The following is an 8214-nucleotide window of genomic DNA, read 5'->3' as shown; positions in this document are numbered from 1 at the left end:
CAGGGGACCTGGTGACCTTCTCAAAGTAAACTGTAACACTAAAGCAAGAGGCTACACAAAGATTCTGGAGGAAAAGATCAGGCAGTGTGCTGAGAGTCCTGCTCTAAAAGGCGTCCAAAACATACAGGCAAACAAGGCAAGAAATGGTTAACAGAGAACAACGTCAACGTTTTAGAGTGACCCAGCCAGAGTCCAGACCTCAATCTGTCAAAAAAGTGAGCACAAGGCGTGATGGCAAATAATCATTCCTGCCTCAAAACCTGGATTGCTGCTAAAATCATTGCAGAGACATGGAGAGGCTTGTAAGTATTATAAAAAACAATTTTGAGAGCTGTGAAAGCAAATAAAGATGTTTCCATTTATTATTAAAAAATGGTATGAACAATTTTGGCCATGTCATTTTTTCATAAAAATGTTAAAAAAACGCTTATTTTTTTGATTCCATGTTTCTACTACCCTGGAAATCAAGAGTTCTCGCGAGAGCACAATGGAATTGTCTCTGCGAGACACTCTGGCAAAGAGCAATGATGCACGTTACACGTTAAACTGATGAAGACAGCGCTGCAACGTTGGAGGACAGTACACATTGGTCGTAGTGTTATCCGATTGCGTTGAAGTCCGAAATCATTCAGAGTAAACGTGGTCTAGTGTTATCCAATTGCGTACAGTGAGATTTTTAAATGCATGCTTGTTTCCGCCCCTCGAGTTGGGCCATTACATTGTTCTTTGCCAGACCCTTAATCTTTCTAGATTATCAGGGTCTGGATTTTCCAGGCTATGTTTCTACCACATTGTCTTACAACCTTTTGGCATGGGGCAGTGACATTTTCAGTCAGAAAAAACATATTGGTGAAGAGAAAATCAACTTTAAATCAACATTTGCCAGGGGTATGAATAATATGTTTCAGGAAACACAATTCTAAAAGGCTCCTCCAGCCTCACAGACATTTATATTAACAGTTAGAAATGATCAATGTGCGTCATAAAAGGCCTTCGTTGAGCCTGAATGGTATAATCAACCTGTCAGCTTGTTCGGCAATTATGAAGTTGTCTGGCTAAATGCTAATAGCATGTTATCCACCCAGTCACCAGACTCAGCGGGCTAGGAAGGTGATCATTACTAAAGGCCAAGCTTGTTAATGCTGTGCACCGAGTATACAACTTCACCTCACTTTTAATATAATATAATATAATATAATATAATATAATATAATACTGGTTAGGGCTTCGGCTTGTAACCGAAGGGTTGCCGGTTCGATCCCCGACCCAGTAGGAAAAATGTGGGCTGGGGAAGTGGTTGAGCACTCCTCTCCCATGCCCACATCCACGGCTGAAGTGCCCTTGAGCAAGGCACCTAACCCCTCACTGCTCCCCGAGCGCCGCTGTAGCAGGCAGCTCACTGCTCCAGGTTAGTGTGTGCTTCACCTCACTGTGTGTTCACTGTGTGCTGTGTGTGTTTCACTTATTCACAGATTGGGATAAAAAAGAGTATATATATACGTATATGATATAATATGATATGATATTATATATTATTATACTATACTATAATATAATATAATATAATATAATATAATATAATATAATATAATTCTTTCATACATACATTGTTAGTATAATTTTCAGAGGAGAAATGAGGTGAGCCTGTGTCGGAGATGATGAATTTTGACAGCAAAATACAAACTGAAAAGCAAGTCTTCTTTGTTTAATACCGAATGAATTGCTCTTGATATTAAGGATCTTTTCTCATAAGCTGTTTCTGTTATCCATGACAAAACCACTAAACCACACAAATTGATAATGACTGGATGCCTAGTGTAATCATCAAATCATCTAACAAGCATCTAATTTATGGCTACAATCTGCATTGTTAATAACATTCTTTTTATTTGTCAGATTTGAAAATGAGACAGTAGGTAGGATAACAACTTTATTCAGCCAGTTAATTTCTAGTCACAGTCTGTGTTTCTGACATAATATATATCAGATTTTCTTACACGTGTACTTGTATCATGTTATCTGTTACATTATGTAAGTATGTTGAACAAACTTACACTGACCTGACAGGCCTATACTACCTCTGTTAAAGGAGAAATCCGTTGCCGAATACTATCGAAATTGGTATTGGTATTGTCGAATTGGAAATTGGTGCTACCAAACTGGAGTAGCTGCAGCTAATGGCCAGTACTCCCAGTCAGCTTCAATGCTAGGTCTGGGGGCATCATCTAAACGTGTCTTTTTTGCCTCTTAACAGACTCAAAATGTCATTAAAAGTTCTGTGCAACATGAACAGGTTCCTTTCGTGACCAAACAATGCGTTTTCAACTCATTAACTGTTAAGAAACTGTTTGAATTCAAAGTTTCTGCTACAGCTCTGCTGACACACCTGCACCCTTACATAGCTCAGGATATCTGCCATCTGGGTTGGTGAGGACATCTTAGCTGTTCTGCCTTGAAACATTTAAAGACACTTTAAAAAGTTATCCGTGAAAGTAACAGGGACCATAGGAATTTAATGACCTAATTTTATTTGACTACATAAAGTTCAGCACTGTTAAAAAGCAGGTACTGTTTTAAGATGTTCTCATACACATTTAATGTTTCTTTTCAAGACCTTTAACAGAAAAGTTTTAGCTCACACTGTACATATCTGCACTATGCTCTACTCTCTAAAATACCAAAGAAATACATTATGTACTGCACTACTGCTTCACACACAGAGGATACTATGGGACTTGTTTGGCAGGACTAGCACAGTTTTGGTTGTTTTTTTGGGGGGTGGTGGTCTGAAGCCTGGTGGATGACAGGCCTGCTGTTTACTCACCTTTTGTACCTGCTGAGTAGGGGACTTTTTTGGCACCATGAACCCTGCTGCAGCAGAACTTCCCAGCTCCCTGTGGAGTAGAGAGAGAGAGAGAGAGAGAGAGAGAGAGAGAGAGAGAGAGAGAGAGAGAGAGAGAGAGAGAGAGAGAGAGAGAGAGAGAGGCCAGTGGTACTGATCAGACACTGTGTGGCCTGGTGCATGCTGTGATTAATCCATGGGCCCTGTGGCCTGACCTTTTCGGTGAGGTCCTACTGCTTTCCGGACCAATACAACACATTCAGCAGTTTTGGTTGGACCTCTGGACTAAGGTCACTTTAAGGAGCCAGCGGTGCTATCTGATGGCTATTATCATTCTTGGTCTCTGTATTAGTCTGTGTATCGAGATGCACTGTATTGTGCTTGTATTGCTTTAAAAATCTTCTAAAAAGTATTTTATTTCAATCTTGTGTGTGTGTGTGTGTGTGTGGCCATACCAGGTGGGCAACAAACTGGAGGACAGACATAGTCAGCGGGGAGACTGCCTAAATTGTTTTACATACAGCGAAGACCGCACAAGGTTTGCAAGAAAGATTGAATGTCAGCAGAACCTGCAATTGTCTACTGAAATGCACACTGAGCCAGACGTCTCGGCCATTGATGTATTCATCGGGTTTTTGCCTCCCTCCACTCCGTTCCCAGGCTTGCTTCAGAACAAAAGAAAACAGTACAGTACATCTATGCATCCCAAAATATTAAATGGATGTTAACCCTGAAAACTATCTTTGGAGATATTTTACAAGGCTGCAATATTTTACTTTTGTCTGCTGCGTGCTCATACACACATACTGTGAACTTGCAGATCCAATCTGCAAGCATCAGGCTCAGCATGTGAGTGTGTGTGTGTGTGTGTGAGTTTTGATGCTGACGACTGTTTTTTCCCCCTGCTGTTTGGCTGCCGCGGTAGGTTGTCAGTGTTATGATCTCACCATCGCACCGCTCAGATCTGCCCCCGCTGCGTCTGTAAAAAACCCCAGCCCTTTGCATCAACTTCTTTTGCTTTTCACAAGGAGGAAGGTAAGAGGAAGAAAAAAATCCATAACCAACCAATACGTCTATCTATATACAGAGGGTCTCTATTTCTGCTATTCTTTGCCGTCCTTATCTTCTCAAGTGCAGTCAGAAATGCTGTATCTTTGGCTGACAGCGCCCACTCACATGTTGACTCGACTCTACTCTCATATTCAGCAGACTGTAAGTTCAAAGTGTGTTTTCATACCTGTAGATAAGAGATGAGATTGTGTGGTGACAGGGATCTGAGTTTGTGACGCACACACTCACACATGCAAACATGTTGACACACACACACACACAACACACACGCTCTTCCTCGTTCTCTCTGTCATAAACCTTTCTCCTCATAAATATGATTATTATATGTATGTGTAACCCAATGAATTGCCACTTCCCATTATGATGCGCAATAATTCCCTGGTAGCCCCTAGATGCGTGCATGAGACAAATGTTAAAAAACAACAACACGAGACAAATGTTAAAAAACCGTCGACAGAAAACAGAAACAGAAAACCGTCAATCGGTAAATGAAGAAGTAGCACTAGGTCTGATGAGAGACGGAGAGAAAGATTGAGAAGATTTAAAATACGGACGACTTTGAAATCATAATAGATACTTGGAACTACGGACACTTGGATACTTAAAAACGAACATTGGAAAACAATATAAAGATCCTCTTTCCCCCGCACGAAGCTTTGATGATCACCCTTTGAAAAGAATGTCAGGGCCGGTGAGGCCAGGTAAGGGACTGTGGAACCAAAAGCAGACTCAGAAGCTGATTAAAGGTTAATTAGGTTTTAATGTTGAAGAACACAAAAATAGGCAGCCAGGCAAAACCATTGGTAGGCAGAGTCAACTTAGTAGGCGAAAAAAGCACAGGCAGCAGTACAGGCAGGGCTCAAGCAGATCTCCAGAGTGGCAAAAACAGGCAGAGTTCGGTACACAGGTAGGTAGTGATGTGCCCAATGAAGTGAGGCTTCGGAGCTTGTGTCGAGCAGAAAGGGGCGTGCCAGATAAAGCCCCGGTTCGAGGCTTGTGTCGTTTCCATAAAAATCACGTGACTGATGACAAACGAGGCCTCGGTTTGTGAGTGCGACGTCTGAAGCTTCGTTTGGGACACACACCCACGTGACTGCTTCGGAATCTGACTCTGCTTTGAATTGCGCGAACCAGGGCACCCGCTCTAGTGTCGGAATGAGTTGTGTTGTATTGCAAGAGTCAGGCGAAATTTGTGGGTAGCCCTGTTTTATATAGGATGCTTTCTCTGTTTGAGAATTTACGTTCTTTTCTTTCCGAAAAATGTCCATAATCCATAATATCATTCACATAGAAATAAAGAAGAAATAGCCTAAGCCTAGCCTAAGCTTTGCCATTTAGAGCAATGACAATAAAACGGGTCTGTGTTGCAACCTTGTCTCAACTTCAATCATGTAATTTAAAAGCAATACAGGCTAATAATTTCTATGTACTGTAGGCTTAACAATAATAGCTGACAATATTTTCCTTTTATTAAAAGTTTGATTCATGAAACGTCAAAACATGTCGGGCCATATAGGGTTTGGTTTAATTAGGCGCCTGGTGGTTTCCTTTTCACTCTCGTCTATAGCGTGTTGAGGTTGATAATACTTCGTGGTTCCTGGTTCAGAAGCTAAGTAGTGTCTACTGCGGCCGTTAAGTGGATGGGAGACCGATTGGATCATTGACTGGGATAACACATGATTTCACGCCTCCACGGACACACAAATCTTCACGTGATAACGAGTGACGGCATTATGTTGCCTAATCGTATTGAATTGAGACAAACAGAAATGCAAATTTATTGCAACACTTTTAATGTAATGAATGAGAACATTTCAAAGCTTTGGCATTGTGTTGAACGTTGTAGGCATTATTTTCAATAGTCCGTGGCTGCGATAATTTATGCAAACCACCAGATGTCGCTGTGTTTTCCTTGTCGTCCATGTTTCGAAGCTTCGGCACATTACTCGGCACATTAGGGAAATCACTACAGGTAGGCCGCAGGCAGTTAAGCAAAGGGGCTAGGCAAGACTCACGTGTCAGAACAGGCAGAGGTCGGTAACAAAGAGCAAGCAAAGTCCAAGCAAAGGTTTCCAAAAAGGTTCAGGCAAAATCACAAAGTCCAAAAACAATCCTTGGTCAAAAAACAGTAAATCCAGCAAGAACATGAGACACCGCAAGAATCCACACTGAAAGACGTGACGATCTGGCAAAGAGTGTTCCACATGGCATGGCTTAAAAGCCATGGCTGACGAGGAGAGTGGCAGCAGGTGTAGCAGAGCAAACACAGGTGATTGGACGCCTCCCTTGTCAGTCAACCAAAAGCCAAGGCAGAAGGAAAACCCGGACCGGAGCGGCATCTCAAGTCACAGGCTAGGAAACGAGGCTTCTGGACCGGAGCAGCATCTCAAGTCACAGGCTAGGAAACGAGGCTTCTGGACCGGAGCAGCAAAGGCATCTCAAGTCACAGGCTAGGAAACGAGGCTTCTGGACCGGGTTGTGACAAAAAAAGAAGAAAGAAGACTTTTCCCTTGTATTTTGTATGGTACTGGAATCCTGACTGTTTTTTTGTTGTACCCCGAACAAACCCCGTTGCCTTGCCCTGGAACTCTTGGATACCTTCTGGATTTCCCTCATCGTCCTGGATTTGGATTCATCATCGTCACCATCTACATCAACTTGCCCCTTCCTTTTTGGACTGCCTGTTAGGCTACACACCCCCTTACCCTTGTGATTGTGGTAGGATCTGGACATTGCACTTTGCACAAGTTGGACTGAACCATTTCCCCTTTTCATTTCTTTTCTTTTCTTTATTATTTTCTTGAGTGCACTCACATTTTGTTTTGGGTTGGGTTTTATTTTGTTTAATTTATAGTATATAATAATACTGGAAAATAAATATAAGACATTAGGTAATATAGTATAAGGTTAGGATAATATATTAATAGTATTTTAAAAAGGAAAATACAATTAGACTTAGATATTAAATAGAACAAAAATATCAAGTAGTACATGGATATATAAATACAATAAATAGAATATTAGAATAGAACATATACAATAGCATAATAGAATAGTAAACAGATATAACATAATACATCTCTTTTAATATTGATATTGAAATAACTTAAACTGAATTGAATGACTTTGACCTGTGAAATAAACTATATATTTGTATTATAAACTTTATCCACGAGTGTGTGTGTTGTCTTTGGGGTGAGTACTAGAATCAGGTCTAGTAAAAACCTACACCAATCTCCACTGAACCTAGATATTAGACTATAGACTGTCCCTGCACAAGTATAGGCCATTATCCTGTCGTGCAGGTTACATATGTATGTATGTATTATGATATGATATGCTCAACTCCCTGCTCTACAAGATATCTATTCCAGAAGAGTACTCCTAAGAGCCCAAAAGATTCTGAAGGACTCTTCTCATCCTAACAATGGATTATTCCTACCGCTGAAATCAAGAAGACGCCTATGTAGTCACAAAGCCAGAACTGAGAGACTCAGGAGAAGTTTTTATCCCCAGGCCATCCGAACTCTGAACTCACACTATACTGACTTTGCACACATTCACTCCTCAGCACTCTCAAACATTTCCCAACTCTGAACTCACACTATACTGACTTTGCACTCATTCACTCCTCAGCACTCATGACCCCCCCGCCCACACCCACACACACACCCACACACACCTACAAGACTTTTAGCACTTTTACATCCCTCTCCCTATGCTACAGACCTTTTATTTATTTTCTTATTTCATCACACGTCAAAACACACACACACACACACACACACACACACACACACACACACACACACACACACACACACACACACACACATATCTGACTTTCTCCAAATTTTGCACACTTTTTATTTATTATTTTTGATTTCTCCTCCATCTACCCATGTCCTTGATTGCCTAGCCTTTCTGCCCACCCCCCACCCCAAAACACACACTTACATCATCACTGTCATCACTTCACATACATACAGCACACTGTTTGCTACAGTAAGCCTCCTCTACATACTTGCTGCACACTGCCCCCCCCCCACCCCACATACACAGCACATTGTCTTCAGGATCTTCTCCAACACACATCCTCTACATACTTACAGCACACTGCCCCCACCTACCCACACACACACTACACACACACACACACACACACAGTCACTGCTCCACTCCCCTCCCGCCCACACACACATCTTCACTGTCATCACTCACATACAGTACATTACATACAGTACTCTGCTTGCAATATTAAGTCCCTGCCCCCCCCCCCCCCCTACATCCACAGCACATTA

General features: G+C 41.6%; 1 long non-coding RNA gene across 1 annotated transcript in view; it reads right to left on the bottom strand.

The window, feature by feature from the left end:
* The window catches only part of LOC121693774, an 18156-nt gene extending 11901 nt beyond the window's left edge, over positions 1–6255 (bottom strand). Inside the window, exon 1 of the long non-coding RNA XR_006025570.1 lies at positions 6242–6255. This is a non-coding gene — a long non-coding RNA (uncharacterized LOC121693774). The remainder of the gene's footprint in view (positions 1–6241) is intronic.
* Positions 6256–8214: the final 1959 nt, after the last annotated feature.

This window comes from Alosa sapidissima, chromosome 19 (genome assembly GCF_018492685.1).
Source record: "Alosa sapidissima isolate fAloSap1 chromosome 19, fAloSap1.pri, whole genome shotgun sequence".
Taxonomy (NCBI): domain Eukaryota; kingdom Metazoa; phylum Chordata; class Actinopteri; order Clupeiformes; family Clupeidae; genus Alosa; species Alosa sapidissima.
This window is presented reverse-complemented; position numbering and strand designations above follow the sequence as displayed.